We start from the raw sequence: 16598 nt of genomic DNA, 5'->3' as shown, positions 1-16598 counted from the left end.
GGGATGGCATCGTCGTTTTGAAAATACATCGTGATTTCGTCCTTCATACGATAGAGCTGGTAGTACTCTTCCTCGCTTAGAACGATGCTGGACGATCCATCTGTAAATCATAGTCTAATTTTACAGGCTGGAGTGACGATGATCGACTTGCTCGAGGAAATTTCAAAAATATTGGTGTTGTCCCTATAGAGTAACCCAAGTTTTAGTTAAAAATGACCAAGGCTTAAGAGCATTCATGAAAACTAAAAAGTTGTTTTTTAAAAAAAATACATAGTACTCACATTTATTACTGTGGTTATAGATCAGCGTCCGATTGTGGTTGCAGAGAGAGCTCCGAGAAAATATAGCTCTCTTTCGGTTTCAGCGGCTTTTATACCGTGAATATATCGACCTTTACTTTGAGTTGCAGTTTGAACTTATGACGTCTTAGATATTCCCCACTCAACGCGTACGTTTCACAATGTTTGCTTGGAAATACCAGTCACGTGTTCTAAAGGCTTACACACTGGTTTTCCCCATACGTTTTAGTTTCAGAATTGGTTTCAGTAGAGGTTCGTACACACATTTTATTCGCTGTGTATACAAACAAGACTGACTTAATGTATAATTTACTCTATCTTCAAACGGGATGATGTAAACTGTCGATCCCCCAAATCGTACGTGTTTACTTTTAGTTTCAATAACCACCATTGCTTAAGTTATCTGTCCTCTACGTACCGATAAACATTATCTTATATCAGCCTCGTATAGGTAAGCTACAAAACGTTTGAGCTCCAACGGCTCCAATTTGCGGTAGAAATGGTAAAATCCTACTACTACAATGGGTTGGTTTTTCTCTATAGGTCTTAAACAATCAAAAACCAAAGTTAAAGCGAAAACCAAAACTATAAGTGAAAGCACTAATAAAAACTGCGTGGGCTCATGACGACAACCCAACGAAGCCGATAAAAAGCAATGCAATTAAAATATCGTAAACATGAATTATCCTCCATGTTATCAACAAACAAGAAAAATAACCAATAGAAAAACATAATAATAACCCAACTAAGTAACAAGTTAATTATTAATAATCAAATAATAATAATCAGCTAGGCTAATATCCAAGGCACCACCTTAGGCCTAAGTCATCAAGCGACTTTTGAAGCAATTAAAATAGGAATCAAGAAAAAGTCAATTTAAATACCCACAGTAATAAACATTGTATTAACAGAAATATGCAATAAAAATATATAATAATAACCCAATCAAACAACAAGGTAATTCAAATACTTAGAAATCCAGAAAATGTCAATCCATATACCCACGGTAATGAAAATTGTAATAGAAAAAACCAAAAACACCTTTCCGTTAACAATTCCCGGCTTATAACGCACACAAAAAACCTTAACTGAATAGTGAAGGTAAAATATAAGACCAACGTAACCACATTAATGAAAATGTATCGTTCTTTGAAAATTTGTAAAGAAATTGAAGAATTAACAGAAAGCTTAAACAGCCATGTGTTTCGTGACCTTTCATAATCCAATAACAATTTTAAATCTCATAAAAGAAATGAACAACCCCGGTCAAAAAACAAACACATCCACTTACACCGACTATCAATACCAAAACCCCTGACATCAAATGGAAATTTTGCAATCCCCTTAGTAATATTTCATTCTCCAATGATGCATTGTGATATGGAAGTGAGTTTTGCAGCTACGGTATCATTTTACGAGCCTAGTTGTGAAGAATCTGAGGAAGACCACACCTAACGTGACTTCAGATGAAATGAAAACAAATTCATTACCACACATGTTAGTGCACGAACGAAACTATATAGTTTTTGAAAGCCAGTTGAATAATCTTTTATCGAGAGTTTTTTGTGACCATATTGGATGTTCATCACCAGTTACATTTCTGATGCTCAAAAATCGGAAGCTGAGGGAAGCCTTTTGACTGTAAAGTTTTATTGTCTAAATGACCATTTCAATTCCTGGAAATCACAACCACTCATCAAACGGATGCCCGCTGGGAACTTATTTATTGCAGCTTCAATTTTATTGAGTGGTGGTACATTCCATAGGTTCGACTCTTTTTTAAATTTCTCGGACTAAAGGGTATTGGCAAAACTACTGTCTATGATATCCAGAAAAAAGCGTTAGTACCAGAAATTAAACAGACTTGGAAAAAGGAGCAAGATACAATTTTGGAAGAAATGAAAATGAATCCAGAAGCAATTTTCAGCAGATGGTCGTTGCGATAGCCCGGGCCATTCTACCCGATACTGTTGTTACACTCTTATGGATCAACAAACAGATAAGTGTATACATTTTGAACTTACACAAAAGACAGAAGTGGAATACAAATCAACGAACAGGGAGTTATTAGGACTCAAAAAATGTTTGAAGAGGCTGGAAGGAGTTTTCAAAATTGACCAGCTGACCACAGATCGTCATATTCAAATAAGAGCATTTTTACGAAATTAATATCCCCAAATAGACCATCAGTTTGATGTTTGGCACTCAGGGCCATGCTTAGGGGGTGGCGAGCCGGGCCGCTAAAAATTTACCATAGGGATGTATATACCGGAGGGCCGCTTCACTCACAATTTTTCAGTTTCGCCAATGCATTTCGTCCGGGGCCGCGAGACCTCTAAGCACGGCCCTGTTGGCACTTAGCGAAAGAGGTATTAATTGATATGTGGAAATCATTTTCGTACCACATATTTAATAAGCACTCTTTCCATGAGCTAAAAAAAATTCCGTAAATGTGATCACACTAAACTAACGCAAAGTGATGAGAGAAAGAGGATGTGGTTAAAACCGAAACGCGTAGCCCATAACAACGTTGCGAAACTTATTAACAACAAACTACTTTTAAAAGATTTGAAACAAATCAGTAAATTTTCACATACGTCTGCTCTTGAGTGTTTCCATAGTTTAACGAACAAATATAGTTCAAAACAATATGACTTCGATTTTTCAGTTTTATAAGCGAGAGTAATATTGACCATATTGGATCATAATCATAACTCAGACCAGCATAACCTCTTTGAAATGCAAACAGGTGTAAATGAGAATCAAACAAAAGAAGATTTTGAATATTACTTCTCCAAAGCAACAAATGAAAGGTTCTTTCAGTGGTCTGGCGTTCCAAAGTCTAGCAGTTACATTTATTGTTTGACGAAGAACATTGTATCGAGACATGTTAATGGAGATTTTATTTTTTATTTTATTTTATTTTTTTTTATTTTTTATTTTTTTTTATCCGGCTTAAGCCTACCTGTATTTAAATCTTAAAATACCAAATAAACAAAAACATACAGAAAATATGAACAATCCTATAACTGCAACTTCATAACAACTTTTTGACCTTCTATTCCGCATATGCCGGCTTCTAATAACTGTGTGAAGATTACTATTTCGTTTTTCTATAATATTCATATTCAGTTAAACAACATAAGAATGGCTTTGAATTAAAATAAGATTTTAACATTTCTATAGAAATTTGATCTTTAACATTCATTCTTGTCTGATAACTGTAATAGATTGCCAATTTTGCTTTCCCCATAAAAATCTGAATTATTTTAAAATACTGACATTTTTCTCCCTCAAATTTGGATTAAAACAAAAATTTTGTCTAAAAAATCTACAGTTACCAAAGTTTTTAAAAAACATGCTGTAAATCGCCAGTGGCGTTTTCACTTAGGGGACATTCTTTATTTACATTGAAAAATTTTGCGGCTTTACAGGTGTTGTAATATTTTTAGTGATTATTCACCAGATAACATTGTTTTCTTTAGGAAAGAAACCGGAGTACCAGACCTTATTTAATTGAATTTTAACAATTTCACAATTTTCAAAGTCTCTGATGATTTTATTTCTAATATTAAGAGATTGCGGTGTTTTATATTCTTTAAAGTTTTTCGCCTAAATCTACGTCGTTTTTACAAACCATTTCTTCGGTGAAATCAAATTGTTCATTACAAAGTTTAACCAAGAATGTATTTATTTATACTCAGGGAGAATGAATATGTCGAGACTATCGACGGACACGTTGAGCCCTTAACCCCGTCACGCTAAGGGGGGAGGGAAAAAGGAGGCGGTCTTATTTTTTGCGTCCTCGCTGCAGCGTTAATCGCGTCGAAAAACGTAATTTTTAAGAACCAATGAGATTGCAGTATTATTTATTTCATTAAAGCGGAGGAGCATACCGGGGGGCCCAACGGGTGGAATTGTTCATATTCATTCTCCCTGAGTATAAATAAATACATTCTTGGTTTAACTATATAATTAAATTGTTTTGTTAAGCATCTTTCAGTCTGGGCTCTCAGCCCTTTATTTAAAAAAGGGTTCCTAAAATACATGTCATCAGAGTTAAAAATGTCTTTTATAAAACGATAATTTGGGGTTTTCCATTTGGGATGGTAGAAATCAAGTATTAAGAACGGATTATATAAAATTGGCAGGTTTAGAATGTCTTTTAAATTTGATTGTTTTTTGAACGGTATCGGGATAGTTTTCCAGAAATCAAAGAGTTCAGCATAGTATTTTGATAAGTTATCGTAGTTCAGCTCTATCCTCGGAAAACCGAGAACTTCATAGCTTAGGTGGTATGTATTGGTACTTTTTAAGTAGTTCTCAACAAAAGACCCTTCGATTGGATGACACTTTCCGTCTATCAAACGTTGTAATTTTGAAAAGGCAAAGCTTTTCCACCGCGAGGAGATGGTTTGTAGGCCGAAACCACCTACAATGGGCCGTTGTATTACATCTTGTTGGTTTATCCAGTGTTTATCATTTAACCAAATATTTATGCAGGCTTTAAAAAGTTTTTCCGAGAGATTCTTTGGTAGACTAATTAGAGGTAGGATGTAAAACAGTTGGCTGAGAATGAAGTTGCACAGTTGAGCTCTGTTTTTGTATGATAATCCTTCAGCAACATTAGCTGCTTTTTCAAGTTTCCCTATCGTTTCATTACCCAACTCTTCGACTTGATCGTTCAGAATATTGTTACAGGTGTTGAAAGTTATACCTAATATTTTGATCTTTTCATTACTCCAATTTATGTTTAAAGGCTAATCCGATCTGTTTCTCCAAGCACCTAGCCAGAGGCCATTACTTTTGTTATTATTGAATTTGGCGTTGCTTATAGTACTATATTTCTGGCATTCATCATTGAGAATTAGAAAACCCTGATCATTGGAAATGAACGTATTCAAATCATCGGCAAAAGACAATAATGTTAAGGGTATCGGCATGAACGAGAGACACGGTGAGTAATTTTTAAGTTTAGAGCGCAGGTGGCATAGGAAAGGCTCGATAGATAGGTTGACCAACAAACTTGACGAATACCCTGGCCGATCCGAAATTTCCCAGATTAAGTATTGTTAATCTTAATACGTGCTTCCGCTGACGAGTATACCGCTTGTGTAAATCTGACCACTTTTTCTCCTAAACCGACGTGATGTAATATGCTTAGAAGATATTTATGATTGACACGATCGAAAGCCTTGGCTTGGTCCAGAGATATAATTGCCAAGCCGTCACTAGAATTAAAACTGTAGTGGTTAATAATGTCTCTCATTATATTTAAATTTGAAGTAATGCTTCTACCAGGAGAGTTCGAAGTTTGATCGCAGTTTATTATTTTATTTTTAACGGTTTTTATACGGTTGGCGAGGCATTTTGATATATTTTGAAGTCGGAATTTAAAAGAGAAATAGGTCTCCAATTTTGTAAAAGTTTAGGATCTCCGTTCTTATAAATGAGCGTGATAATAGCTATTGTGAAGGAACTAGGAATATTTTGTAGAGTTAAATTTTTTGTAAAAATATTAAAAATGATTGGACCGATGATTGTCCAGAAATGCATGTAAAATTCATTCGTCAAACCATCCTTCCCGGGTGCTTTGTTCTTTGAAAATGTTTTATTACATCGTCTAGTTCTGATTTTAGGAGCAAGCTATTGCAAGCATTTGAATCTTCGATAGTTAATTTCGGTAAAATTTGTATATATTCTTGACTGTTCTCTGTTTCCTCGTCAGCGAAGAATGTTTTATAATGATTAACCACCTCTGTAAATAATTCTCCTTGCGTTTTTGTTTCGTCGCCATTTTTAGTTTTTACGCATTTTATACTATTTACAATCTTGTTTTTTTCCTCTCTTAATAATTCCTTACAGAGATTTCCTCAAGTCGGTTTAATAAAGTTATTTTTTCTGTTTCATTGAGAGTTCGATGTCTTGTGAGTTTCTCAATGATTTGCTTATTCTCTTTAACTCGGTGTACCTTTGATTTGTAGGTATATTCTTTTGTTATGCATTTAATCAGGAATTTTCTTTTTTCCCACCAGAGAAGGAGTTGATTTTCATCATGGGGCAGTAGTTGAATACGTTTATTCCAAAATGTCTTGAAAACATTATTATTGTGAATATCGTTTAATAATGCATTATTAATACACCAGGTGTCGCTTATATTACGATTGCTTTTATTTGGCCAAATACCGAGTTCCAAAATTATTGGTAGATGGTCCGACTTGCTCCCCCCGTAGGAGGTTTCTATTCCACCCACCATAGGCCAAACAGCAGGTGAGACATAGAAACGGTCCAGGCGGGCCTTTTGATTTGAAAAAGAAGCGCTTTGCCATGTAGTGGCGCAACCTTCTGGATTTAATTTTCGATAAACATCGATGAGATTATATTTGTCGATGATTTGCTTCAGCTTATTACATAGCGGAAAACGAGTTTCAACAGTGTTGATTCTGTCTATTTTAAAACAATTGTACAATTAAAATCGCCGAGCAGAATAAAATAAAAGACATTAGGTTTAAAAGATCGATTGCTTCCGTATTTACTTGAGAAATATAAATATTATAAATGTAAAGTTTAAAATTTAAAGTTGTGAAGTCTAAAAAAAACACTGTAGAAAACCGGCTACGATTTCCTCGATGTTGGTATCTATGTTATTTTGGTTCAAAAAGGGTTGATATTGTATTATAGCTACGCTTGCTTTATGATTACTAAAACTACTAAAGTATTGTTTATACATTTTTGAGACGCCTGGAACCGGGCTTCTTGATAAATACGTTTCTTGTAGAAAAGCCAAAGTAGAGTCGCTTGTTTTTATTAAATTAACTTCTTTTAAAAATTCGATTTTATTGTTCAGACCTCTGGTCAGAATTTTCATCCCCATATTAAGATGTTAAGGTTTTCTTAAATTTTCGATTAGTTTGGTAAGTCGGACTTTTTCAGCTTGATCTTTTTCTTTGAGTAAACATTCAAGGGATATTTGATTGGCCAGGCCTATCAAATTTGTTGTGTATTTAAACGCGCAAATTTTTGGGACTTTTTTCGCTCTTACTTCTTCTAGGAAATCAGAAAGTTTTTTAGGTGATAAGATTTGTTTATTTGCGTTGTGGTTGGACTCCGGGTTTTCAAGAGAAAGTGTTCTTGGTCTTTTACTTATGCTGTTTTCTGGTGGGGTTTTATATTCCGAGGCCGTGCGTTTTTTATTGATTGTTGTATTATTCCCGATGGTTTTTTCTTGATTATCTGTTATATTAATCTGCGTCGATGTTTTTTGGGTGCTTTTTTTAGGGGTAGAAGTTGAATTTTCTAGCGTGGGGAAATCTTCGTTATTGTTTATTAGGGTGCCAATTTCGGGGTCAGCGACCTTTGCATAAGTATGCTCATTCGCTTCTTGGTTTTCATTAGGCCTATTTTCCAAATTTAAGTTTTCATTTATGGCGTTCTCACGATCTTCGTTCTTCTTTTTAAAACAATTTTCTACATGATGGCCTCTTTTACTACAGAAATTGCAGAGTTTGCTGTTAGCTTTTTCGAGGAAGACAACATATGATTGGTTTTCATACTTAAAATTTAACCTTTCTGGTAATTCTTGTTTGAGGAGGGCAAAAAAATTGTCTTTTAAAATTAAATACTGGTTCACCTACCAAACTAACAACTTCCTCTGTAGGGTTACTGTATACATCGGTTATGTCTGATGTGAGCTTTGAAAATTTTTATATTAATTGTTTTAAAAGTTCGTTGGGCACTTCCGGCCATTTATTTTTTTCTGATGACTTAGTTAGTCGCTCGACGTTTACTTGCATTTCATTTATTTCGAAGCCGGACATTGCCAATTATTCGGCCATTTCAATAGTTCTAAGGTATGCGTCCACAATAGATAGTATTGGACTTACCAATTACTTGATTGATTGCGTAGGCGTATTTCATAACAGTGATTTCAGGAGTGCAGTTAAAGACGACGGCATGTTCACGCGTCATCGGTGGCGGTCGGTCTTGGTAGCTCATATTTTTGTTTGTCTGGTGGGTCTTTGGTGTGTCGTACCTCACCGTCCGTAGACTTGGAGAACGACATCCAACCAGAAAGCAGTTTATTTTTACGAAAGACAGTTGTATATAGAAAGTATAATTAAAATTATAATAGATTAAATGAAATAAAAAAACTCAGCTTAACACTCGCCCGATACAGTCAGCGTAGAGGAAAAAAACACGGAGCTCGAAAAGGCACGTCGGTTCTCTACGAGATCTAGAGACGATTTATTTTAATTTTAATTTTATAAACGGTTTTCGGGGGATGGAATTTCAGCGGTAGAGCGCTTGCTCGTCTGTTGTCTGTACGATAATGGCGGCGTCCAGTAAACGTTTCTAAAAAGAGTGTTATACAATGAATTTACTGTATTCCAAACACTTTATTTGAATAACGCCTAATTGTTTTATGAACTAAAACCAGTTTTGAGTTGAAATGGACACGACTATTTCTTTCAATTCCGTGTAAATGACTAATGTCGAAATTCTGTCACTACTTTCAAGCTAGGTTTCCAAATGAGCTTTTAATACGAAAACACGCCACCGGCTGTCGATGCGTGCTGGTAACTTTATATTAAATCCCTATAGACCAAAGTAGTAGTTGAAATGAGAGAACTGGTACCGAGGGTATCGTGGGGTATCACTGATTCTATGCTGTATGAGAGAACTGGGACTGGGAAGGTATCGTGGGGTATCGTGGTGAGATAATTGGGACCGGACTATCAGTGGTCCGTAGGGTATCAATACTTCCAAAGAAAACGTGGAGTGTAAGGCGCTCAATATTTAATGGGGTATTGTGGTATAGATACCCTATGGTAATATAACAATATTTTAACCTCTGCGGTATCGGGTTATCGTGGTAGAGAATTAAGGCCGAACTATTGACTATCGTGGATCCGTGATACTAGCGAGTAATGGGGAGAATGAGGTTAGAGCCATCGGTTATCAATAAGGTATGAGAGGTATCGATACCCCATGCTACGTAAGGCTGATCCAATTATATTTCCCACTTTTAGAAACTGACAGATTTCTGGCCAGATATATGAACGGGTTAATGGGGTTGAAGGTATCGAATGAACAGGGAGAGGAGGACGATGGTGGGATTGGGGGGTGAGGGTATCAAATGAGCGGGGAGATGAGGACGATGGTTGGATTGGGGGGTGAGGGTATCGAATGAGCGGGGAGAGGAGGACGATGGTGGGATTGGGGGGTGAGGGTATCGAATGAGCGGGGAAAGGAGGACGATGGTGGGATTGGGGGTGAGGGTATCGAATGAGCGGGGAGAGGAGGACGATGGTGGGATTGGGGGTGAGGGTATCGAATGAGCGGGGAGAGGAGGACGATGGTGGGATTGAAGAAATCGACCGCTTTCGAAAACTCAAGAAAACTAGCCCGCGGATAAGAACGAGATTTCGTGGCATTAAAAAACTTCAGTGGACATTATTGCGCCATCACGTTTTATTGAACGTGCAAAGTGCAAAAGAATTTATTTAAAAGGACACTGCTCTAACGTCTAAATCGTCACTTCGCTTTCGGAATTCCACAAATTCATTAATACCCTCATCCAGAAATGTAAGAAAAACTTTATTAAAATAGATGTCGTCATGGAAACGGGTGAAAACTAAGCGTTCACTATGAAGCAACCATTTTCCTATAAGGAGCAAAGCATAATGGATCAAATATTTTGTTCATTTCAAGTATAAGGAGTATTTATAAGATAATTGGGAAATTTGATATGATTATTAGTTAGTGGTTTCGCAAACTAGTTAAAGGAGAACTCGTGGAAGAAAAGAAAGTTATAATACTTCATTCCCAAAGGAAGACAAAAATATACTAGTTAATTCTAAACGAAAGTTGGAAGTGTGTTTTTTAGCCATGTCAAATTTTATGAACAAAAAGGCGGTTGTGTCGATTATAAGGTACACAACTGCATTGGGTCTGATACCAGGACTACCACACCTGATGGGTTAAAAAAGACGTCTCCGCATACGCTCTTTCCAAAAGTAAGGCTACCAAAGAAAGTTAAGAATAAAAATGTAAAACCATTCATTGGAAACCCGGAGATTAATTGTGATTAGCTCATTACTAACCAATGTTATTTTGACCGACCATGCCGCCATCACTATTTAAATGCTATCCTTAGACGGTACCCGTTTAACGGAAAATGCTGGATTTGAGAGGCTGTAAACATCATTTAATTCGTCATTTATCTTATAACAAACAAATTAAAACAACGGATGTACGCGATTGTATAGAACTAAATGAAACACAATTATACGGAGGGAGATTAAGTAATAGATGATTAAATTATCGATTATCTTATTGAGTTTAATGTCAGATGTGAAAAGCTATCCAAGCGTGATGAATTGAAGAATATGGAAACATCGTTCGAGCTAACAGCAGCCGAAAAAACTTTTAATTCGTTAATATTCTCTAACGTCGTTTTACCAGCGAATTTCAAAATGCCGACTGACGAGCAATTGGAAACTCTTGTCTATTTTCAAGAATATTGTAAAAATAATCAAATTTTAATTCCTAATAGAAAAAAAGGTGGGGACACTCCCACCGAAGTATTGTAAAATCTTGAAAGAGCTTGGAAAATGATTAAAAATATGGAAATAAACTTTCTTTCTTGGAATTCATCGTTGTTATTTTTTCAACATATAGAAAGATAAACTGTCTATATTCAGGCTCGTTCATTTTATTAGGTTCGAAAAATTTATGGTCGTGAAGAGGTCCCGAATAGTTGAGTGTCTCCCGCGACCTAAGTAGGTATGGGAAAAAAACCTTTAGATTTGGGGAGATAAAACATTTAAGAGAAACTTCTTAAAGGAGTGTTAGGCCTAATGTTATTCAGAGAGTCTACAAATCAAATAGCTACAGTCTTAATGTAAATACTTACGAGGAGACGACCCGAGGTGGTTCTCACCGATTTTGTTCAAAGTTGGGGGATTGTTAGACCTAGATGTAACATGAAACCAGTAAAAGGGAAAAGTTACGCTGGGCTTCCGTTTTACCATGGCAACCAAAAATGTTTTTGACAACATAAAATGAGAAAACGTCTATGTAAAATAACATGCGAAAATGATAAGTTAGGTAATTTGTATCCGATTAACTTGAGATTTTCTACGTTACATTATCTGAACGATGTAAACAGATTTTTAGATTTCGATAGAAAAACTATGCCATTTTATAAAATGGCGGATACAAATGTAAATCATGGTGCAATAAGTTAGGTAATTTTTATCCGATTAACCTGAGATTTTCTACGTTACATTAACTGCCCGAATGAATTCGTACTATAGATTTTAATAGAAATCCGACACCATTTTGGAAAATGGCGGATATCAATAAAACTCATCGTGCGATAAGTTCCGTAAATATTCGTCGATTAATCAGAAATTTTCTACGTTTCATTATCTGCCCGAGCTAATTAGACCTATGGGTTTTCCAATAATAATCCGACGCCATTTTGAAATATGGTGGATATAAATATAACTTATGATGCGATAACTGCCGAAATTATTTGTCGATTTACGTGAAATTTTCAATATTTCATTATCTGACCGAATAAATAAGAACCTTTACACTGTGATAGAAATGACGCTATTTTACAAAATCATAATGCGATAACTGCCAAAATTATTTGTCCAATTACTTGAAATTTTCTACTTTACATTACCTATTAAAGATAATTAATCCTATAAATTTTAATATAATTCGAGGCCATTTTGAAAAAGGGCGGATGTCAAAATGTCTCAAGGTCATATAAGTTCCGTAATTATTCGACGATAAATCTGAATTTTTATGTTTCATTAAATGATCGAATAAATAATTCCTTTCTATTTTGAAAGAATTCCGAAGCCATTTTGTAAAATGGCGCATCTCTGAGAAGATCCGTAATTATTCGTCAACTATTCTGAAATTTTCTATTTCTGACCGAGTATATTAGTCCTATTTCTTTTGAGAGAAATACGCTGTTTTTCAAAATATCAATGTATCCCTTGGTGCGATAAATTCCGTATTGTTATTGTTATAAAAAAAATATAGGAAACTTCATATAAAATGGGTAACTTTTAATACAATTCGGCAAAATCCAATAATATTGGGTAAGTTCTTATATCATTGGATTAATATAAAATAATTATGGTTATGTTCATCATTTAGGCATAATTTGGGTAAATTAAAATATTTTTAAATTAGTTCAATTGGCATTGTAGAATTATTGGTAATTCGGGAAATGTTTGGTAAATCAGAAAATGGTTGTAATTTGGGAAATTATTGGTAATTTAGGAAATAGTTTGCTTTTTTCTGGAAATTATTGGTAACTCGGGAAATTACATGCCAATATGTCCAAACATGGTCAAAATCAGTTATGCGCCAAGGAAAGGTAGAACTAATTAAAAATATTTTAAGGTTTGGACTTCACTACAGCAAAAGAGTATCACCTATATGAGGCGTAATATTGGTCTATATATTTACTAATTTGATTAAAGAGTAGTAAGGTTATGTGTAGACCCCTGAAATAGCCAATCATCTTCTCCTTCCCACAATTCCCTAGGGAAATCGTTGCAAAAATTTAATAGCCGATTTCTTTACTCGTCTATTTACAAAATTTAATTTACATTTTTCCGATATTTATTTTAACCAAATAATATATTATAATATAAACTTACCAAAATTATAATAATTCGCCCAATGGTAAATGAACTTACACTATATAAATTGGATTTATTGAAAATTAATAGACTGTAAACAAAATTATGGGAATTGCACAATATTATTGGAATTTTCTCAATATATTCAAATATACACAATATTATTTCAATTTACCAATGTTATATAAATATACACAATACTATTATTTCAATTAACCAAATATTATTGGAATTTACTCAAAATGGTTCCAATGTAATCAAAATTATTTGAAGTTACTCAATATTATTAAAAACACCAAATATAGTTTGTATTTCTCCCAATTTATATGAATGTCGACAATGTAATTTGAACTAATTTAATGTAATTCCATTTTACCCAAATAATAAGTATTTACCTAAATGTATTCCTTTCCAAATTTGAAAATTAACCTTAATTATAAAAATTTGTATTTTTGTATTCGTTGAAAATAGATTCGAGAAGGAAGAAGTTAGGTTGATCTCCAAATGAGAAAAATATAAAAGTTTTAAATTTTTGATTTAAAGTAAATCAGTAGTTGTTATTTTTAGTCAATTTATAATTCAAAATAAGTCCGTCGTTAAAATAAAATAAAAGAGAAATTCGGAGCAGGTTCTCAGTCGCCACTCCGGATTTAAAAAGAACAAAATCGAAATAGCTCCCCACAAATGTCCTTCACGCACGATTGTTGGACATCATCTAATATGATACCATTCATTGCCGTTACGTGCCATTGGGTGGATGAGTTATGGAATTGACAGGAGTGCTTGCTAGGATTTTTATACTTTCCCGGACGCCATATAGGCATAAATATTTGTGTGAAATTTTTAACGCTGCTTGAAGAACGTAAAATCAGAAACTTGTGTATAAAATAGCTAATCTCTTTAAGTAAATAATCGCATTATCCCCATATAGGTCTTAGCCGTGACCATGGACAATGCTGGGAGCAATGACACATTTTATCTAGAATTAGCCACTCGTGCCGTTGAGTTAGGTTTCCGCTTTACTTCCGATAACCGCGTTCAATGTTTCGCTCACATCTTGAATATAGTCGTGATGACACGCAGAACGGGTCAAGTAGTCAAGACAATAATTATCCAGGAGTAGACGTTTCGGTTCTTTATCCAAAGAGGGTTAAAAGAAATAGCAAGGCCAAGGCTTCCGAGCAAGGAATAAAACTACCGGAGAAAAGAAGTTATTTGGAAGCTAGGTTAAGTTTATTAGAACTCTATGGGCAGTATGAATCATGGTTTAATCGCGAAAAGTATGATCGAAGTCTCAAGGTAAAGGAACCCATTTATAGAAAGATCTTCAATGAAGAATTTAATATATCCTTTTGGATCCCACTCAAAGATCAGTGTGGTCATTGTACTCCATACATTTAAAAGAAGAAAAGTAACATATTGACTGAACAAGATGATAAAGATTATATTGGACGCTGAAAAAGAGAAAGATAAAAACCAAACTAATTCTTTTTATTTGAGGAAATTGAGCGTCTATAATTTAACCATTTTTTCCATGAAAGATAAGCTAGGCTTTTCTTATTTGTGGCCAGAAAATGCAGGGGTAAGGGCTCAAATGACATTGCATCTGCTGTTTACTACTATTTGCTAGATGTTGACGGTTCGAAAGAGCATGATACTGTCGTGCTATATATCGATACTTGCAGTTAACAAAACAGAAATAAAAACTTTGCTCGTATGGTTATATACTTTCTTTTGCGATCAACTGCCATCACAGAGGTACACCAGAAGTTTTTTGAGTCGGACCATAGTTTTATGGAATGCGATTCTATGCATTCTTGCATAGAACGTAAAGTACATAAACCGAAATTTACATTCCATCAGATTACGTCAAGCTTGCTGAAACAGCATGCACCAAAAATCCGTACAAAGTTAAACAACTTGGACACCAGAATTTTTTTAACTTTCAGGAACTCGTTCATAAAAATCTCAAGGGGTATGCGTTTCCAGGAATATCAAATTCTAAAGTGATTGCTTACAAAAAGCAACGCAATAGTATTGAAATTTTCATGAGAAATGAAATTAACGATGCTGTGGAACCAAATGTAGTGTCCTTTCTTAAAAGAGGAATTATCTTCAAGACAGTTGCAACTCACAATCTAACGTCTCCATACAAAGCACCTTTCAAAGTTGACCGTGGAAAGGTAAAAGATCTCTTAAAACTGTGTCGTTACATGCCAAACGAGATAGTCCCATTTTGTCTCAGTTTAAGAATATTGGAAGATCGAGAACTTCGGGAAGAATAAGTCGCTATAGCTTATTTATAAAAGTCACATAAAAAAGTGTAACTACACAAATATTTATTTTGATTGCATTCTAAAAACGTTATAAAAATATTATTTTAATGAAAATAAAAATATCATTCTAGTATTTGATCAGTTTTGAATTTTTTATGCAAAATTGTTTTCAACTACCAAAGTCTTACCTTTTTACCAGAGGTGGGCAAAAATGTTGAGAAATTTTCCAACGTGAACAGCCAGCCTTTTTTTTCTCTGCTTGTTCAAGTGAGCGATCTTTTTCTCTCTCTCTTAAACTGAGCATGCTCTAGTTGAACGCGGAATAGTTTTCTCAGTCGTTGATTGCTCAGCGCGCAGTGAGAACGATCCCCCCGATCGAGTAGCGAGGCTTTTCACCGTTGAGCGCTTCGTTTCGCCGAGAAAGAATAGCATCGAGCGCCGGGATAGTTTCGTTCGACAGAAAGCGATCACGACCCGCTGAGCGAGACAGCGCCTAGAGAGGGAATATTTTTTCACTTTTGAACTCTGTCTGCGCACTGAGCTTTTTTATGGTGAGTGACGGCTTAGTTCTCTCTTCAATGTAACGCTTACTGCGCGCCGAGAAAAAAACGCAAATATATATATTTTCGTCTTCTATTGCTTTGCGTGATTGAGTTTTTTAGGTTTAATTTAACCTTTAATTTTATTAAACCTAAAAAACTCAATCACGCAAAGCAATAGAAGACGGAAAAATATATATTTGCGTTTTTTTCTCGGCGCGCAGTAAGCGTTACATTGAAGAGAGAACTAAGCCGTCGCTCACCGTAAAAAAGCTCAGTGCGCAGACAGAGTTCAAAAGTGAAAAAATATTCCCTCTCTAGGCGCTGTCTCGCTCAGCGGGTCGTGATCGCTTTCTGTCGAACGAAACTATCCCGTCGCTCGATGCTATTCTTTCTCGGCGAAACGAAGCGCTCAACGGTGAAAAGCCTCGCTACTCGATCGGGGGGATCATTCTCACTGCGCGCTGAGCAATCAACGACTGAGAAAACTATTTCGCTTTCAGCTAGAGCATGCTCAGTTTGGTGCTCTCTCTGAACCAGATCAGCTTACGTTCGTATTTACAATGCTCGCTCTTTCCGAACGGATTTTCAAAAATGAGCGCTCACAATTTTTGCCCACCTCTGGGTTATACAACCACCGTGTCTGTCTGTCTGTGGGTCTGTCTGTCAGGCCTGCGAACGCGTTCGCATTTTCGGGGCAAAGCGTAATCACTGCGTACCCAGTTTCTTAGAATCAGGGAAAAGGTTTTTCCAAAAGCGCCCTCTTTTGGTCATTGGGTGTAGTATAAGTTTTTAATCGGTCGGGATTCGAAC

This window comes from Leiobunum rupestre, chromosome 1 (genome assembly GCF_980474605.1).
Source record: "Leiobunum rupestre chromosome 1, qqLeiRupe1.1.hap1, whole genome shotgun sequence".
Classification (NCBI taxonomy): domain Eukaryota; kingdom Metazoa; phylum Arthropoda; class Arachnida; order Opiliones; family Sclerosomatidae; genus Leiobunum; species Leiobunum rupestre.
This window is presented reverse-complemented; position numbering follows the sequence as displayed.